This window comes from Anoplophora glabripennis, unplaced genomic scaffold (assembly GCF_000390285.2).
Source record: "Anoplophora glabripennis isolate ALB-LARVAE unplaced genomic scaffold, Agla_2.0 scaffold1317, whole genome shotgun sequence".
Taxonomy (NCBI): Eukaryota; Metazoa; Arthropoda; class Insecta; order Coleoptera; family Cerambycidae; genus Anoplophora; species Anoplophora glabripennis.
This window is the reverse complement of record NW_019417464.1, coordinates 44223-61432: the sequence shown is the minus strand read 5'-3', so window position 1 is coordinate 61432 and position 17210 is coordinate 44223.

Sequence of the window (17210 nt, the reverse complement as noted above, 5' to 3'; positions counted from 1 at the left end):
GTATTAGGTTAGATGAAGAGTAACGTGATAGTATGAATAAAATGTTAATATTAACCAGAGTTACAACCTAAGAAGCGTACGAAAGTTATAAAAGTTAAAAAATATACACTGTAAGGAACATTTGACCTATTTTCACTCAATTTCACTCAATAATGTATCAATTTCTGTCCACTCGATAGAATGAAATTTTCCTCTATTAGTATGAGTAAATACAACTAAAACTTTATGAGTAAAACTATCGATTCAAATATTATCAAAATGTGTAGAGTTGTCAAGGTGCCCAGTATTGACTGAAAATGGGTTCAATAATGTCACTCAATGGATTTCACCCATACCGATTTATTTACAGTGTATATCTAAGTATATGCCTGTACATATAAATATATAATTTACCAAGTATGGAATTTTGTTGATTGTGGCAAAACAAATCAAAAAGTTTGCATCTGTTAGATGAACTACATGCCGTTTGAAGGTATAATACACAAATTATATTAGTACAAGCAATATCGAAATAATACTATCTAAAAACTACATCAACGACAGACAAAATCAAAAGGATGTTTATGAAGTTTAAAATATAAGTTCAGACATTTAGTTGCTTCCTTTTGGCTGAAAATTAATGTATAATCTAATTTGTCATGGACATATTAAACCAATTAGTAAAATGAATATAGCAACTGCATCTTACTTGAAAGAGGTATTTAATTAATGGCCTTATACCAAAGTTATTCAGAGACAAAGTTGTAAAAAACGGCTTCCTTTAAGAATGTAACATACTGTAACTTTATAGCTATGCTCTTTGGGCTATGAATCAAAGAAAAATTTGGTTTTCACAAATCAAAGCAACAATTAATATCACACTTATATAACAAGTATACATCAAATATCACGAAATGGAACTACATTTATATGTGTCTTATAGCTATTATGTCAGTGGACTATACATTGACTTGAATTTGAATTAAAGTCCAAAGTAAAAATTTCGGTCATACTAATAGTTACTGATGTTTTTGAAACAAAATATCAAGACGAAATTCAAAACGTTTCAAATAGCTACAGTTCTTTTATTTCCCAATGGTACTCTATCTAAATTAGCTTGAAAATGTAAACCTATTGCTTCTCTTTTTTCTGTAATAATATTTATATAGAAAGGGTTTAAATGTTGCACCCTCTTTATGTCATGAGTACCCGAGCATGCGCAGTCACCATCATTAAGGAAAAAGCGGTGCTGCAATCTGCTTCCCTCAGGTCTTGTGACGCATTGTGCATGCTGTTAGTAGCAAAGTTTAGTAGGGCTAGGGTTAGTACATATTAATGGCTATAATCTTTCTGATGTCCTGAGGTGATAAAAATTCTATCCCCAGGAATTTGTGATTTATCACCATTAAGCATTCATAGTATCAAAGAATGTATATATAATCCTCGTGTCTGTATAATCTGTACTTTACGCCAGTCCTCAGTCAAAACCTAAAAAGCTGCAAGTACCTCCACATTACCAAATTGGTAAAGGAGCGACGATTTCTAATGTTCCATAAACAAAAAAAAAAAGGTATACACAGGTAAATATATTTATTTTTCCTTATGAATTACTTTAGTTTACTTCTCCCATTTGGAGATCACAATAAAACATCGATATCACCAAAATTTTTGGTCGATATAGAAATAGAGAAAAAAAAAGGACATTATGCTTGTACCAAATATATGTAAATATATATAGAATTGGTGTACTTACATAAAAGAATTTAAATCATGATTATATTTTGTTTGAAAAGCAACACTCTTATTCCGCCCTTAATAATTAGAAGTATCCTACAAATTAAGGTTATTGCGAAAACCTACAGCAAGTATTCCGTGACTTGAAATCCTAACCTTGTTCTACTTCTTTTGTGAAAAATATAATTTTCGAAAATGCTACCATTTGTAAAAAGATATAAAACCTAAAGTCGTTTCACTTCTTACTTTTGCATAAGCAGATGGAGTATAAACAATTTGGAAAATATAAAAGTTGTAAATCAAAATGATAACTGAAAGAGAAATTTCAGAAATATCTTTTGTCGAACTCTATAGTAAAAAACAGTATTTTTCTAATATTTTCTTTATTATAAAATGAACCGGAATTGTGCATTATTACAACATTGTTCTTCGAAACGGAAATGTTGACCTAGGCTTAACAAAATATATGTGTACATATGTATGTACGTGTATGCCTGTATATATGATATACAGTATAGCCTATATGATATACATATAGAATGTGGTATATGGTGTATGATATATAATATGTAATATATAATGTATGATACATAATAAGTAATATATGGTCAATAATAAAGGAAAACTGGAAAAAAAAAGTTTGTTTTAAAAAACCAATTTAGATCAAATATGAAAACAGTAAGGAGAAGAAGCCACTAATTCTTCTGATTGTCATAATTTGATAAAATATAAGTACTTCTTATTTTACTTGAGAAGCTTTTTTCATAAAACTATAAAATAGCGCATAATTTAGAAACTTTTTTGACTGCACTTAATCGCGCTAATTGTTTACTCTAAACATCTACCAACATGAATCATAGAAGAACGGAGATGCGAAAAATAATTGTAAGATTCGATCGACTTACCTGTAAGGAAGATCAATCTCAATTATTTGAGCATCGTAGTTCTTCTATGATGGGGCCCACCCGCCACTCTTTTCTTTTACCCACAGCGCGATTGGTTCGGTCACAAAATGAACTGGCTGGCTATCAATAAGTAGTAACGGACTGTTACGAAACACTTTTTTCCTTTAAACCTGTGAGCGCGTCATGTATAAGTGAGACCTACCAACATGAATCATAGAAGAACTACGATGCTCAAATAATTGAGATTGATCTTCCTTACAGGTAAGTCGATCGAATCTTACAATTATTCCTCTCTGTACGTACAGTATATAGAAACACACCTGGTATCTTTTAAAGTATAGTTTTATATGTGTGGTGCTCATTATACCGCATAGTGAAACAAAACAACGTTGCCACCAGAAATTAAAAATGGTTTATCGTTGTTCGAGAAAGATTTACTGTTATTGCTCAGTAGATAGTTGGTTCTCCAGAAACACTTAACCGAATTGTCGTTATGGCTGTAGCTTGGTAGAGAAAGGTATAATAAACATTAAACAGAAGCTGCTGTTACGTTAAAACCGTAGTTTGAGGTCTAGAACTTGTGGTAAATAAACTTACCAATATGAAAAATTAATAATAATAAAAGTAAATAATAAATATTAAATTATAGATTATAAACAATAAACAGTAAACAATAAACAATAAACGATAAATGATAAACGATGAACAATAAACAATATACAGTAAACAGTAAACAATATACCATAGACAATAGAAAATAGACAATACACAATAAACAATAAAGCAGTAAACAATAAACAGTAAACAGTAAACAAAGAACAATAAACAATAAACAGTAAACAGTAAACAATAAAGAATAAGCAATAATCAATAAGCAGTAAACAATAAATAATAATCAGTAAGTAGTAAGCAATCCCTACTAATATTATAAATGTGAATGTAAGTTTGTTTGTTACGCTTTCACGCGAAAACTACTTAACCGATCATCATGAAACTTTGTACACATATTCTTGGAGGTATTAGAAGTAACATAGGATACTTTTTATTAAAAAAAATATTTTTTACGAAAGATTTTCTATATTTATTTACCCGCGAGCGAAGCCTACTAATAATAATAATCCCTACTAATATTATAAATGTGAATGTAAGTTTGTTTGTTACGCTTTCACGCGAAAACTACTTAACCGATCATCATGAAACTTTGTACACATATTCTTGGAGGTATTAGAAGTAACATAGGATACTTTTTATTAAAAAAAAATATTTTTTACGAAATATTTTCTATTTTTATTTAGCCGCGAGCGAAGCCTACTAATAATAATAATCCCTACTAATATTATAATCCCTACTAATATTATAAATGTGAATGTAAGTTTGTTTGTTACGTTTTCATGCGGAAACTACTTAATCGATCATCATGAAACTTTGTACACATGTTCTTAGAGGTAATAGAAGTAACATAGGATACTTTTTATTAAAAAAAAATAATTTTTACGAAATATTTTCTATTTTTATTTACCTGCGAGCGAAGCCTACTAATAATAATAATCCCTACTAATATTATAATCCCTACTAATATTATAAATGTGAATGTAAGTTTGTTTGTTACGCTTTCACGCGAAAACTACTTAACCGATCATCATGAAACTTTGTACATATATTCTTGGAGGTATTAGAAGTAACATAGGATAATTTTTATTAAAAAAGAAATATTTTTTACGAAAGATTTTCTATATTTATTTACCCGCGAGCGAAGCCTACTAATAATAATCCCTACTAATATTGTAAATGTGAATGTAAGTTTGTTTGTTACGCTTTCACGCGAAAACTACTTAACCGGTCATCATGAAACTTTGTACACATATTCTTGGAGGTATTAGAAGTAACAGGATACTTTTTATTAAAAAAAAAAAATATTTTTTACGAAATATTTTCTATATTTATTTACCCGCGAGCGAAGCCTACTAATAATAATCCCTACTAATATTATAAATGTGAATCTAAGTTTGTTTGTTACGCTTTCACGCGAAAACTACTTAAGCGATGATCATGAAACTTTGTACACATATTCTTGGAGGTATTAGAAGTAACATAGGATACTTTTTATTAAAAAAGAAATATTTTTTACGAAAGATTTTCTATATTTATTTACCCGCGGGCGAAGCCTACTAATAATAATCCCTACTAATATTATAAATGTGAATGTAAGTTTGTTTGTTACGCTTTCACGCGAAAACTACTTAATCGATCATCATGAAACTTTGTACACATATTCTTGGAGGTATTAGAAGTAACATAGGGTACTTTTTATTAAAAAAAATATTTTTTTTTCGAAAGATTTTCTATCTTTATTTACCCGCGAGCGAAGCCTACTAATAATAATAATCCCTACTAATATTATAAATGTGAATGTAAGTTTGTTTGTTACGCTTTCACGCGAAAACTACTTAACCGATCATCATGAAACTTTGTACACATATTCTTGGAGGTATTAGAAGTAACATAGGATACTTTTTATTAAAAAAAATATTTTTTACGAAAGATTTTCTATATTTATTTACCCGCGAGCGAAGCCTACTAATAATAATAATCCCTACTAATATTATAAATGTGAATGTAAGTTTGTTTGTTACGCTTTCACGCGAAAACTACTTAACCGATCATCAAGAAACTTTGTACACATATTCTTGGAGGTATTAGAAGTAACATAGGATACTTTTTATTCAAAAAAATATTTTTTACGAAAGATTTTCTATCACTCTGCGAGCGAAGCCGCGGGTAAAAGCTAGTAATAAATAAATAAAAGATGAAACTGAGAGACAACTGCATACCCCAGCGCAAGTAAATCCAAGAACGAAACATACAAAATCCTGCCAATTGCAAATCAATTACATGTTTACATTATACATATGTATAAGATCATCACAGCCTCACTGGCAAGTAAAATATATCAGCATCTAACTGTATACAATATACTGACCTAAGAGCAGAAAGGGTGTAAAAGAGGATACAAAGGATGTAAAGAATACCTCACAATAGACAACATAATGATGAAATATGTTGACAGCCAACAAAATATACATGTAACATACATTGATTACAAAAAAGTCTTCGATATGGTACCACATGTTTTAAGAATATACAGGGTGTCCCGTTTAAAACTCCCCAGCTGGACATCTCGAAAACGGAAAAAGATAAATGATTTCTGAAAAATCCACTGTATATTTTTATTAAATGACTTTACTTGTGAGTACAAATCCCGTTCCTATCAGTGCAGGTATAGATGTCGCTGCAATCCGAAAACATATTTTGTTAACATCAGTGTTGAAAAATGGCGCACATGAAAGATCTCTAAATTATAAGCAACCTTTGTGGTATAAACAATTTTCGAAAAGCCACTAGTTTCCGAGATACTTGGATTTGAGGTAATTTTTTTCCAGGAGGAAGATTTTTTAAAGTTAAGTTTTCAGGCATAACTACTGCATATTTTCGTCGTATTAGGCTTTGAATAAAACAGTGATGAATTAATTTTATTTACCTAATATAATATCACAGGAAATTACTTCATTTAATCTTGTTTAGGCAAATCATAATCTTTTTGATCAAGATAAAGTAATATTTAACAAAAACTGGTGCAAAATTAACAAAAATTACAAATAAACGATACTAAATTAACATAATACACAAGTCACAATAAGTGTTCAAAATTGCCGCCGTTTTCATAAATACATAATTCATATCTTTTTCCAAGTTCGGTATCAGTTGCCCGTAATAAAACATTTTGAGGAATAGATGCACAACTCGCATAAATTTTATTGCACAAGTCAGCTTCAATTTCTGTTTGGTAAATTAGGTTCTTTAGGTAACCCCACAAGAAAAAATCGAGTGGGGTTAAATCAGGGGTGCGAGCAGGCCACCTTATTGGACCATTGGTGTTTATCCATCGCCCATGAAAATATTCATGAAGAAAATTTTGCACCCTCCTTTCATTATGAGCTGGTGCCCCGTCTTGTTGGAACCAGATATTTTGTCTCATAACTAAAGGATCTTCTTGCAAAAGAACATTTAGTTGGGTCTGAAGGAATTGTAAATAATTGCGACCGTTCAAATTTTCCTCATATAAATAGAGTCCAATTAATATGCCATTAATAATACCACACCATACATTTATAGAAAACGTGGTTTGGAAATGTCTGTCTTTGGTCCATGTAGGGTTACTGTCATGCCAGAAATGGTTATTATGTTTATTCAAAATGCCATTTTTTTGTAAATCGACTCTCGTCAGTCCATATAATGTTATTTAAAAACTGGTCGTTTTCTTGAGCCTTTATTTCCATTTCTGCAATAAAATTTAGTCTTCATAGCATATCACCAGGATGTAAATTATGTAAAAGATGCATTTGTAAGGATGATATGTATTTGGCTTCAAGATATTATGGACCGCTGTTCCGGAAATCCCCGTTTCTTGTATAGCTGCACCGAGGTATGTGGATTAGTTTCAACCTTAATACCACGGCAGTGTTTCTGTCATTTGTAACAGTGTTTCTACGATGCTTCTTTTTGTTAAAAGAACCACAATGAAGCAAATTCGTCGATAAAGACAAAAAGGTTTTATGATCGGGATGTCGACGGTTTGGGTAACGTACCTGATAAAGTCTTTCTGCTTCTCTGGAATTTCTACGGCATTCACCGAATATTAAAATTATGTCGAGCTTTTCTTCATTATCATTAGTGTACTGGACCATACTGAATAAATGTCAAATGCGTCGAAGTTGAAGGTGTAGACTTGTAGTTCTGGTAATAGTAATATGTAATCAACTTTGACACTTCAAGAAAACAAAAGAAAACGACCAGTTTTTAAATAACATTATATGGACTGACTATGGATATTGTTTGTCACTTTTATTAATTTTGCATCAGTTTTTGTTAAATAAATATTAAAAACAAGATTAAATGAAGTAATTTCCTATGATATCTATTAGTTAAATAAAATTAATTCATCACTGTTTTATTCAAAGCAATTTAATACGACGAAAGTCTGCAGTAGTTATGCCTGTAAACTTAACTTTAAAAAATCTTCCTCCTGGAAAAAAATTACCTCAAATCCAAATATCTCGGAAACTAGTGGCTTGTTTATTGCTAGTAAATTGTTTATATCACAAAAGTTGCTTATAATTTAGAGATCTGTCATGTGCGCCACTTTTCAAAACTGCTGTCAACAAAATATGTTTTCGCATTGCACCGATATCTATACCACCACTGAGCATGAGAGGAACGGGATTTGTACTCACAAGTAAAGCCATTTAATGAAACTATACAGTGGATTTTTCAGAAATCATTTATCTTTTTCCGTTTTCAAGATATCCAGCTGGGGAGTTTTAAACGAGACACCCTGTATAAAGTACATCAAAACTTTTTATTCATGCACTGAGAGGAACGGGATTTGTACTCACAAGTAAAGCCATTTAATGAAACTATACAGTGGATTTTTCAGAAATCATTTATCTTTTTCCGTTTTCGAGATATCCAGCTGGGGAGTTTTAAACGGGGCACCCTGTTAAAGTACATCAAAACTTTTTATTCATAACAATGAGAAAATGTAATAATTAGTATGTAGAAACGAATACAAACCTCTTCATGAAAAAAACTATAGCAATTCAATTTTTTTACAAAAAGTAGATGGAAAAATGTTAAATAGGCATAGCAAGTCCTGCAGTTCCGTAATGAAGTTTGTTTTCTACTATGTTGACTAAAAAAAAACAATACGACTATGGAATGTACGATTTGTTCTCGAATCATACCATGCAGAAATAGGTTCAGTTTACTTTTTCCTGACGGTTATTTAATACAATTGTGTCAATAACAACCGTGCAAGGAATTAGTCGATACTCAAGCTGTAATTAAGTAAGTCCTACTACAGCGGAGGGCGCATATCAGCACTTCCATCAGGGGATTGTTCAAACGTCAATCCTTATAATGTATGATCAATTTCATCCCCGTTTATTAAAACCTAAATAAGCCTACCGATATTATTCAAAAGATTCTCCGGTAATTATTTCCCATTTCGAACAAAAGCGGCGATAAAGCTACCAGCTAGTTCGCGGGAGTCTCGCTAAGTGGCCCGCCATTGTGTGTGTGTGCCTGGAAAGCGAGAGATTCAACCTTCGGTGTTAAACTATAAATCATCGGGTACAGTTTGTTTCGGGAATGTAAGAAAAGTGAATTAAGGAGAAAGCGAAAATAAATAGAATTTGAATTAAATGGAAAGTAATTTAAGAGCCGTCTTACTTCTGAAAAACATACTCAACTAACTAGTTAACATCAAACTAAATGAAAAAAACGTCTTTAGTCATTAGATATTTTTTTAAATGGTAAATTCAAAAAATTTCTTGTTCATACCTTTAGCATCATTTTGACAAAGACTAATATGAAATTCATAAAAAAATAAATTTATTAATTCTTACGGATTTTTTTTAGTTGTTTCAATATGAAAAGTGTGTGCGCTTTTTATTATAGTCTGAATAAAGTACTTATGTTTATCGTATAATAACTGGTATCGAAGAATAAATATTGTATTGGTTATTGATTTTTTTTAGTTGTTTAATTAATGAAAAAGTGTAGTGTATGTGGATAAATTGATTAAATTTTATTTTTGAATTTTAAGAATTTTTTTATGGGCGCCAAAATATAAATTTGTATTTATAGGTATTTACTTTTTTATATTTTGCACATTTACTTTATATAGAGCTGACTCCAAATTCAGGGTGTCGTTTTCTTTTATTGTTTGATATTTTGTAATAACTGAATTTATTTGAAAATTATAGATTAATTTAATATTTTACAAATCTAAATATATTACAAATTTCTAGAAAATTAACAATTTGTTTCCTTATCCTATTTTATTTATACTGCTTAGTACTAAAATTTCCCATTTATTTTTGTTCAAAACGATTTAAGATATGGTATGATTTGTTGATATAGAAGTTTATACTCGACATATTTTTTTATGTAGGTATTTAAAATCGACCAAATTTTTATTTTATACAACTGACATTTGCATATGCTGTAATATTGGTTTCATATTTTTATTTCCACAATTGTGGTACATTCCTTAGCTGCCAGATGTCACTGATGTCAGTCGCTCTTGTCGTCTCTCGTATCTAGAATTTGCGCGCACTGAAAACAGACTGCACTTTCACTGCGCTTCACTTTCAAGTTTTTACCAAATTTTTATTATTTGCACATTTTTACACTTGTGACCTGTCCTTAGTGTTGAAACTTTTATTATGTTGAAAATTTTTTGTTATTTTGAACATATGCATTTTGTTCAATACTTGACTTGTTTGATATTGGTATGAATTTTGTTTGACGTTTCTCAATCTTCACATGGTAATTATTTCACAACCTGTTGATTTCATTTGATTTTCACTTGTTATTTTTAGGCACAAAGATGTTGACTGTTTGGAATTATATGAGTGACTGGCCACTGAGAGCTGTGTTTTTACTTTTATTAAACTGAAAACAAGTGAACTCGTTGCCATGTCAAATTAAACTTTTGTGAAATTTTTATTTCAAAATATTGAATTTATTCATGTTTTTAACAGAATGATTATTTCATTTTTATATTCTACTAATTTTTCTGAAAATTTTGGTATCTGTAACTTTTTTCGAAGTTCATAATTTAACTTTCTGTAATTTTTTATTAATTTTGGAAATTTTGTTTGAATTAAGATCGATATTAAGATGCGTAGGTAGCTTAATTTTATGTATGTAATTCTGTTCAATGTTCTTGAAACTATCCTTTTTTCACCTTCATTATCAGTCTTTTGTTTGTATTGATTATTACGAGTATTAATCGAAATGTTTTCAGGTCTACCGATTCATTGATAACTTTCAAAGTTTATACACTAATTGAAACTTTAGTCTGGATTTTTACACAGCTCTTGATGTTTAGAACACACCGCCCATGTCATTTTGCAGTTCACCTACACTCTTAAGGACAAGATTTTGTACAAAAAATATCTCCCAGCGTGAGTCACGAAACGGTACCCCGGCAAGTGTTGCTTTAGCTCTACCGGCCAACGCTTCAAGGTGTGTTGTTTAATAATTTACGCTGGACCGATATTTTAACAGGCCTCGCGCCCGATTGTTCAGGAACGGCTCCAATTTGTGTACATACAGTCTTGTAAGGAAAGAGAGTAAAGATTTTATTAATCATTAATATATTATCGAGGACAATAATAATTTTTTTATTAAGTAGGCAATAATTTTTAGTTAATAAGCTTAAACAATCTTAGAATTACCATTCCTTTATTATAAAAGCAGATATAATTTTTAAAATTCCATGTAGTTTCTTCTTCAAAAGCTTAAAAAACGTATAACAGGACAGCAGGAATAGTCAACAGTCTAATGTTTATATTTTCACGTTAACAATCAGATACGTAAATTACCTGCTATTTTCAGTAAAAATGATATAACTTGAATTATTTTTTTACTTTGGTGAGTCGTATTAATTTAAAAAACACTGCCTAATTACTAAAATATATAGAAACTTGCTACTAACTACGTTTGGAGAATAATATGTATAGTAGGGTGGTCCAAAAAAAAAAACATTTTTTTTCGTGTCTCTTGTGAAAATATGTTAGTTTATCATGTTTTAAGAGTCCCCTCAAAAAATCAGCTCAAAAAATTATTTTAAAGGTCGCTCAAGATTTTTAAAATTTTCCAAAATCGTCAAAAATTGAATTTAGGTACCTACCTACGTTTTCAAGCGACCTCTAAAAAATAAATATCAACGAACTAACAATTTTTTTTCATTGAATTTGATCAACAAAATAATAGAAATTAATCACGAGACACTTAATAAATGTCTCGAGGCAAAATTTACTACCGCACTGTGAGTATCAAATATTTATAATTTTTTAATTTTTTTAAATTTTTTTATTTTTTAGAGGTCGCTCAAGTCTGAAAATTAAAATAATTATGAGTGACCTTTAGAAATTAAAATATCGATTTGAAATTTTCAGAATCAAGATTTTTTTCAACCTAGAAAATGATAAAATAANATAAGTCGCACTATAGTCTTTAGTACTGTGAAGGTCATTTGTCTCAAAAGATCTTTTTTTTTATTTTTAAGCAAAACAGAAGGGGGTCCATAAATATTGCATTCTTTAAAAAAAGAAAAATACTGACTCGAGTAGTAAATAATTGTAAACAACAATCTGAAAAAATTTGTTAAAATAATACAGTTATAAAGGCTATACTGTATACTCTGCATCGGACCGTGACCGTAATTGACCATTCCGATACTGTTTTTAAGAATATCATATTTATAACTGTATTATTTTAACATATTTTTTCAAATTGTTGTTTACAGTTATTTGCTACCTGTCAGTTTTTTCTTTTTTTAAAGAACGCCATATTTATGGAGATAGCACTCCCTTCTGTTTTACTTAAAAATAAAAAAAGAAGACCTTTTGAGACACATGACCTTTACAGTATTAAAGACAATAGTTCGACTTATCGTCAGTAAAAATTGTAATTTTTTTATCAGTTAAGAAAAAAAATACGACGAGTTAAAGTGAGAGGTATCAATAATTTTATATGCAGATTTTTTCAACATTTTCATTAATAATTAAAAAATGGGATAACGAAACCAACTGAAATTTTAGCACACAATAGAGTAATAGTGAGGCTATACATGGTCGAAATTTCAAATTTTTTGCCCCTACGTTTTCTTAATATCGGTTTCCAAACTCAGAGGTCTATTTCATTTTTTTCGATAGTATGTGACTAAAAATAAGCAAAAGTTGATTGTCAAGACAATATGATATTAAAATCGTGTTAGTTATATTCATATTCTAGAATCTATTACTTTTTTGGTCGTAACTTTTTTCATTAAATATCCAGTGGTTTCCTTCTTATCGGTAAGTAGCTTGAAGATTTGTAGATTTGTAGATTGAAGAAGAAATCTACCTGAGCCAGGCTAATTTTTAAGCTGTAAATTTATTTTGACATAAATAACGATTTTATGTGGGACACCCTGTATAATAGTCTAATTTTTACCATATTTCTCTTCTTTTCTGTAACCAGTTGTACCCTATTGTTTTATAATACGACCTACAAAATACATACATATTATCTGCTAACTTCTAGACTTGCCCTATGGTGTTAATATTATCCAGTATAGTCAGTACCATCTGTTACATTAAAATAATTTGTCTTACCAAAAGGAACTACAAAATCTTTGGTCATAATATTGTCCACATCTAAACTGTTCTGAGACATACTGCTACAATTTATGTTTAACCTTACTACAACAACCTTTCGGATTTAATTGTCCCATTTCACCAGGATTGGGTCATTAAATCCGAAATAAAATTATTCAGGGACGTAATCCCGGAATTGTACGATAAGAACTTATGGACGGTGGATAGGGAGGCACGGACCGGTAGCTTGGCCGCCGCGTTCTCCCGACCTAACCCCGCTGAACTTCTTTTGTATAGAGTAAAGTTCTTCTCTATTTTAATTCTAAATAATTTTCTACTTCTGTGTAACCTATTTTAATTAAATAATAATACAAACTATCAAACAATAACAAGGTTGTCATGACATTACCTGTAAAGTTTTTCAGATTTCTTCAAACAAGTACATCAATATGGAATCTGAATTTACTAAATTGTACTTTAATATAATTTCTAACTTTTTATTGTGCCTCAGTGCATTTTATAAACTATTACATAAACTAACTTTTTTCATAATTTTGACATTTTTGGTGCGTTTCATCGAACAATTATTATCTGTTTTTTATTTGTGTTACATACTTTTGACAATTTTCGATACTTTGTGTGAGCAAAGTCTTATGAAATAAATTTTTTATTATTATTATTATTATTATTATTATTATTATTATNATTGGTCAATTAGTTACGTAGTTATAGCCGATCAAAGTTAACCGTCATTTACACTAAATGTATCTACTGGGACATCCGGGCTAATTTTTCGAAAAATACCTTTGGTATTCCGAGTACTTACCAGATCTAAGTTTGCAAATACTTTTCTTCATTGATGTCGGTGTCTCGCGATTTAAACAATTAGCGTATTTTCAAAGGCCTATCATTAATAATTATTGGTCTTTCAACAGTCCGATAATTATTTATCTTTAAACTTAATTATCAACTTTGTTTTTGTATAAGTGCATAAACTTATATACTGTTTATCAAAGATCAAAAACAAAATTTAAATATTCTAAAAATATCTCGAAAATTACGAATTAATTAATTACTAATTAATTAATTAATTATTAAACGAATTAAACGAATTGGATTGCCCTATATTGAAAATATAAAAAATGTAAAATGGTGGGTGCATGGCCGTTATTAAGCGTACTCTGCTTGCCGTTGTCAGCTTAAGATAGAGTACAGAGTAATTCAGAAATCTCTGCCAACTTCAAGAATGTCCGCTGTAAAGAGCTCGCGAAATACCAAGAGTAATTACCCGTAACTCGGTCTTGTACTAAAAGGCCGTCTTCTGCACGACACCGGGTCTCATTAATTTTCAAGTGTCATATTAGAATTCAGTACAAGAAGTGAGAGGAATCATTTTACTTATGTTTGGTGAATAAAAACGAAATCCTATACTCGAAATTCTACTGAGAGTCAGCAACTCTAAAACCAAAGAGTGGCGTCTCAGATACACCTGTATTAACAATATATTCATCATACATCAACGATACAACAACACAGATGGACTCCTAAATCATATTATTCGAATAATTCTGGAAGTCAAATTCGGTATGATATTGGAAGAAAATAGTTTCCTTTCCTAGATGTTCTTGTAGAAAAACCAATTCACATGGATATGTATCTAGGCGCTGTGTGTCATCACCATCTAGCTTAGAAAGAAACTTGTCTTCAATTTATTGCACACCTTTGTGCATCGAGAACACCTCATCTTCCAACCAGATCGCTTGGATTAAGAACTACAACAAACATGATTAATTTATCAATGAAATGGATATTCCAAGAGAAATATAGAACTAATCATTACTAAAATAAGTCAAGGAAAAGAAGGAATATCTGGGTATAGCACATTTATTTATTTATTTCACTACATATCCTACAGGCAAATGCCCAGTTACAGGATACAAAACTAATGCAGTAATACAACACACAACGCATTTGAAAATATATGTCAATAAATAGAATTAATAAAAATAATAATTGAAGAAGGCAATATACCAGCACAACATATAGTAGGCATATAATATACATACATAAAAATATATATTAGACCAGCAAAACTATAGAAGATATAAAATATATAAATACATATGCACACACTTATATAAATACATATAAATCAATAAAATAGTAAAAAAGTATAAAAACTATAAATTAACTAAAGAGTCCGCTTTTTAATTTCATTAATAGTGCAAAAAAATATATCCAACCTGTCCTCAACATTGCAATAGTTGACAATCATCTGATATAAAGGAGATGCTTTCATAACGTTAGTACTTTCAGTGGATAATTAAATATATTATTTTTACGAGAAGCAAGCCTAGGAACTTTGATCTGAATTTTGTTCAGTAACCAGGTGCAATCAATTAAGTTGTTTAATATTTTATGTAAAAAGACAATTTGATGTGTAATTCTACATGTTTTTAACTCTACACTGAAAACGATCAAGTAGGGCATTATCTGGATATCCTCTTTCAGGATATATTTCCGTCAAGCTTAAATGCGACAAATTTTAAAAATTTTCTTTGAACTTTTTCCAAGGATTCAATGTGTGCACTATAAAATGGACTCCAGGCAATTGATGAATACTCCAATTTTGATCTAACAAAATATTCATAAAGTAATTTCATAGTGTGTACGCTGCGGAATCCTTAAGAGGAACGTAAAATAATACCCAAAGATTTATAAGCAGATGATGCAACTATCTAAATGGGTTTTATAAAATTTAAATTTAGCTCTTTTAATCAAAATTCTACAAGAGGCCCAAAAACATCCAAATGATATCACCTATAAAATAAAAAATAGTTGTCATTATTGCCCGTAAGAGGAAAAAGTTATGACCGGATATTATCACCATACATCAATTTTGTAGGAGTTGTAAGTTTTAAAAAACACTATATAACACCAAAATGTATAGATTGAAAGCAAAAGTCCACACCCCAAAAATAATAAAAATCGAATAATACGTATTCGAGTTATTTACCAAATTCAAAAAATGTTCACAAAGTTTGAGGCCATCTAGCGGCCAAACGAAGAGATTTTGGATATAGGTGAATTAACCTAAATCTGCTATTTTCAGTCCACGAATCTGTGGTCTTCCGTTGTACACGTTATTCTGGGACACCCTGTATAATAGTCTAATTTTTACCATATTTCTCTTCTTTTCTGTAACCAGTTGTACCCTATTGTTTTATAATACGACCTACAAAATACATACATATTATCTGCTAACTTCTAGACTTGCCCTATGGTGTTAATATTATCCAGTATAGTCAGTACCATCTGTTACATTAAAATAATTTGTCTTACCAAAAGGAACTACAAAATCTTTGGTCATAATATTGTCCACATCTAAACTGTTCTGAGACATACTGCTACAATTTATGTTTAACCTTACTACAACAACCTTTCGGATTTAATTGTCCCATTTCACCAGGATTGGGTCATTAAATCCGAAATAAAATTATTCAGGGACGTAATCCCGGAATTGTACGATAAGAACTTATTTTGCGTTCTTTCTGCTATAACGCAGATTTAACGGTTGTATAATGCATATCCTGTTACATTGTATTCTTAACTTCTTTTAGCAGAAAAGCCATGTTACAATATAAAAACAGCTTTACAAACAAGCTAAGAAATATTTATTATACAGGGTGTTAATTAACAATAGCTGAATATACTATAGGTACGTGAAATGGTGACCATTAGCGCAAACATGCATTATCCGAAAGTTGAAAGTTTCGGAAATACAGGATGTTGAAAGTTAAAATTTCAATTCTTTTTTTTTGCGATTATTCTGAAAATATGTAGGTAAGGTACTTTAAAATTTGTGTAACTATGTCTTTTTAAGCAACGAATAAGATGTGTATTGCAATTTCACCGTTGTTCATAGAGGGCGCCACTTTCTACCAATTTTACTGAAAATTTAGTTAATAACTTTTTACCCTGTACGCCTAAAGGCGGTTTTCCGAACTTCATGTTCGATAATTTTTTTTACCACCCTGTATAAAAATGGAAAATTTTCATGTCAAATTCGATAAATTTGGTCTTCCTCTACAAAATGTCCAATTTGCACAAAAAAATAAACCGGGAAAACTAAATTTTGCTGACAGTCTGCATCTGTCAATTTTTGTTTAAAAATCAAAATATCTCGAAAACGGTCAATCCTAAGTATGGAGTGTGCTATATGTTTTCAACTTAAAAATGGATGCTGTTTCCAAAAATGCAATAATATACAGGGGGTTCCGTTTAAAATAAGAAAGTTAGTATCGACTTCCGGTATAACCGGAAGTACGATGAGGTTGAAAACTTGGTGAGCCCCTCTGTCCATGTCACACCATCACAATTTAAA